Below are 4,105 nucleotides of genomic sequence, written 5' to 3'. Positions count from 1 at the left end.
ACATTAGCTGAGACATCCCTGATGCCATGGCCACTGTTTGGAAGGAGCCACTTGCCAGGAAATGGAGCACTGACAGGACCTGCACTAGAGGTGGGATACCTGTGGGCTGGTGGATAGTTGACATCAGGTCTGGCTCCAATTGGGCTCACAGTTCTTGGATTGTGGCACAATCAAGTCTGTATGTGATTATAATGTGTCTATCCTCCATTGTCGACAGGTCCACCAGGGGTCTGTACGCCGCCATCTCATCATCTGCCTCAGCGGTTGTAACCTATGGAGGAGAACGGTGAGCAGAAGGTAATTCACCACATAGATAGCACAACTGTGTCTGAATCAATGTTACAGAAGCAGGGTGTGAAATTGAGAGTCAGTATATGTGCCAGTATGTGTTGTGACGCAGTTAGGTGCCATGGCATGTGTCCCCCTGAAATGGCGGCTGCCTGACTTGTGAGGAGGGACAAGGGGAAATGAGGTAACTGCGCTGGCATTGTGCAGCGTCGTGGTAGGCGATCGAAGACCGCCACGCAACACGCATTGGTTATCATTGGGCCCTATGGGTTCCAGGAGCCAATGGCGATGTACGCCAGTGGTGACGGTACGCACCGCTACGGACGTCACCGCCATTTTCTACCCATTCACTCACTTGATACCTGACCATCAACAGGAGAGGAACTACACTGCAAGTGCCGCTGTGACCTGAGTCTGGAAGCGACAATGGCTCTTGTCTGGGGAAAGGGCCCCTGCCTTCACTGCGGAGTAGTTGGAGAAACTGGTGGATGGGTTCCTCCCCCAGTACACACTACTCTACAGTCCTCCAGACAAACAGGTGAGCACGATGCGTGGGCAATGCCTGTCTGGAGTAGTGTGCATGGAAGCCACATGTTGGGGGGTGCTAAGGCGCCCTGGCCTGACTGCTGCTCGAGAGGTGGTCACTGTATGTGCATATGGGCATGGGTGGGAACTGGTGGGCAATGAGTATGATGCTCCAGACGGGTGAGTAATTACATTTTCCACTGTCTTTACCCTCTAGGTCAGCGCCCACCAGAAGAAGGGTATTTGGCGTGCCATCGCCAAGGAGGTGCGGACCCTGGGAGTCTATCACAGGCGGAGCACCCACTGCCGCAAAAGATGGGAGGACCTGCACCGCTGGAGCAAGAAGACGGCGGAGGCCCAGCTGGGGCTGGCCTCCCAATGTGGAAGGGATGCCCATCGCACCATGACCCCCCTGATGTTCTGCATCCTGGCGGTGGCCTATCCGGAGTTGGATGGGAGCTTGAGGGCATCGCAGGAGCCACAAGGGAGTGAGTACCATTTCAGGCAGTTGACTTTGCACACTTTAGGAACTAGATGGGTGGGCGATGTGGGCTGTGGGTGCCCCTAGGCCAGGGCAATCATACCAGGGTAGGTCCCTTGTTTGCAGGCTCTGAAGCACCCCTTCCCCAATGGCACAGGTGGCCAACTACTAGTGTGCAGGTCCTGTGGGTGTCAGGTGTGCAGGTGCTGGAGTTAGGCATTGTACCCCATGGGCTGGTGAGTACCATAGTGAGTGGTTGGGCATGGCCTAGTGCATAGGGCAGCTCAGTGTGTATGGTGTACGCCAACGGTAGTGGAGTTGCTGGCATTGACCATGTGTATCCTCTGTCTATCCCCCACTTCTTGTTTTGTCACCCTGTCCTTGTGTGCATTAGCATCATCTGGCGGAGGAGCAGAGGCACCGGCGACAGAGGGAGCTGCTTCCCACATGGCCCAGGAGGGTGAATCCATGGAGGGTGAAGCCACCAGTGGGACGGAGGGTGAGGGGAGATCAACGACGGGGATAGGAGGGGGGGACCAGTGACAGCGGCGACTCCTCTGATGGAAGTTCCCTGGCGGTGGCGGACACGTCTGTACCCAAGCCAATAACAGGTACAGCCGCCACCTTCCCTACCAGCATCAACCTCCCAACAGCCCCTCAGCGTGTTTCCCGTGCCCGCTCACCCAGGAGGGTGGGCATCTCCGTCCCCCCAGGCACCTCAGGCCCTGCTGCCCTCAGTGAGGAGGCTATTGACCTCCTGAGATCCCTCACTGTTGGGCAGTCAACCATTCTGAATGCCATCCAGAGTGTCGAGAGGCATTTGCAACAAACAAATGCATACCTGGAGGGCATTCATTTTGGCGTGGCGGACCAACAGAGAGCATTTCAGGCTCTGGCCTCAGCACTGATGGCAGCCATTGTCTCTGTGCCCAGCCTCCCCCTCCAACTTCTACTACCCAGACCCAATCCCCTCTACCTCAGCCTATCCCAAGCACACCTTCAGACCAGCATCACACAGGCACTCACACAAACACCATACCCATGCACACACACCAACATCCACTGCCTCCACTGTGTACCCCTCCTCCTCTTCCTCCGCCTCCCTCCCAGTATCGTCTCCACTCACACCTGCATGCACTACATCTTCATCCACTGCCTCCATCATCAGCTCGCCCATCACAACACACCCCTCACAAGCAATCACCACCCCCACAACCATTCACACGTTCCCTGTGTCCTCTCCCAGTGTGTCTGTGAGCCCTCCTCCCAAAGTACACAAACGCAGGCACACAAGCACTCAACAGCCATCCACCTCACAACAGCCTCCAGCCCATGCACCTTCACACAAACTCAGCAGACGTACACCTCCTACAACCACTACCTCTTCCTCCACTCCCACACCCCTCCATCTTCCCATCCCAGTTTGTCAAAAAAACTTTTCCTAGCTAACGCTGACCTCTTCCCTACACCTCCTCCCACCCGTCCTTCCCCTAGGGTCAGGAAGTCTAGATCCCAGGCCAGCACCTCAGCCACCAAATCGGCGTCCGCTGTGGTCCCTGCAAGCCCGGGAGGATCAAAGGGGGCACCCATCAGGGCTGCCAGTGTGCCACCTACAGATGATAAGGACCACCCGATTCCGCCACCTGCCAAGGTTAAGAAGGGGCCGGCATGCAGCAGGGAAAAGTCGCACCACCCACCCAGCAAGGCCTCATCCAAACACAAAGAGGACAGTGCCAAGGTCCCAACAACGACTACCAAGTTGGGGAAGGGCCACAAAAGCAAGGGCAAGTCACTTCAGGGCACGAAGCCTCCTGGTGAAGGGCTGGTGACCACCATTTCCCCAGATAGGCCAGCAACCTGTACCACGGTCAGCACCGCCACACCGACCGCCACCTGCCCCGACATCTGCACAACCCCATGCACCGCCGCTGCCAAAACGTCAGTCATCAGCATCCTCCACAGTGATCAGCCGTCCAAGGCTGCCGGAGACGGTCTGGTGTCTCCCTCCATTACTACAGACACCTGCACCACGGGCAGCACCGGCAGCATCTCCGCCGCAGCCACCGCCGCAGCCACCGCCACCTGCACCGCCATATGCACCGCCACATGCCCAGCAGGTGCCACACATCGGACATCAGCAGCATCCCCAGTGGGAAGCCGTCCGAGGCTGCAGGAGACGTCCTGGACCCTGCACACACCACATGAGGCACCACCACCAGCACTGGCACTACCAGCAGTTTGCAGCCTAAGTCGCCGCAGAATGGAGTGTGGCTCTGCCTCCATGGAGTATCATGCTACCTGTTCCCTGCACATCTCGTAGCTCAGACACCCAGGTGAGGGTATGGGAACTGCCACACCCCAGGTACAGCATCACTGGCACAAGGCCCCCTACAGAACCAGTGGAGAGATGCATCCACTCACCCCTTCCTTGGCAGGATGAAGCAGACTAGGCACAAGGCCCCCTCCAGAACCAGTGGAGAGATGCATCCACTCACCCCTTCCTTTGCAGGATGAAGCAGACTGGGCACAAGGCCCTCTCCAGAACCAGTGGAAGAAGGCATCCACTAGAGAGACTGTGGCTTTGCACTCCCCAGGACCAAGCAGTGGGCAAACCACCCACTAGAGAGACTGCGGCTTTGCACTCCCAAAGACGAAGCAGTGGGCAAACCACCCAATTGAGAGACTGTTGCTTTGCATTCCCCAGGACCAAGCAGTGGGCAAACCACCCACTTGACAGACTGTGGCTTTGCATTCCCCAGGACCAAGCGGTGGGCAAACCATCCACTTGAGAGACTGTGGCTTTGCACTCCC

This window comes from Pleurodeles waltl, chromosome 6 (assembly GCF_031143425.1).
Source record: "Pleurodeles waltl isolate 20211129_DDA chromosome 6, aPleWal1.hap1.20221129, whole genome shotgun sequence".
Lineage (NCBI taxonomy): Eukaryota > Metazoa > Chordata > Amphibia > Caudata > Salamandridae > Pleurodeles > Pleurodeles waltl.
This window is presented reverse-complemented; position numbering follows the sequence as displayed.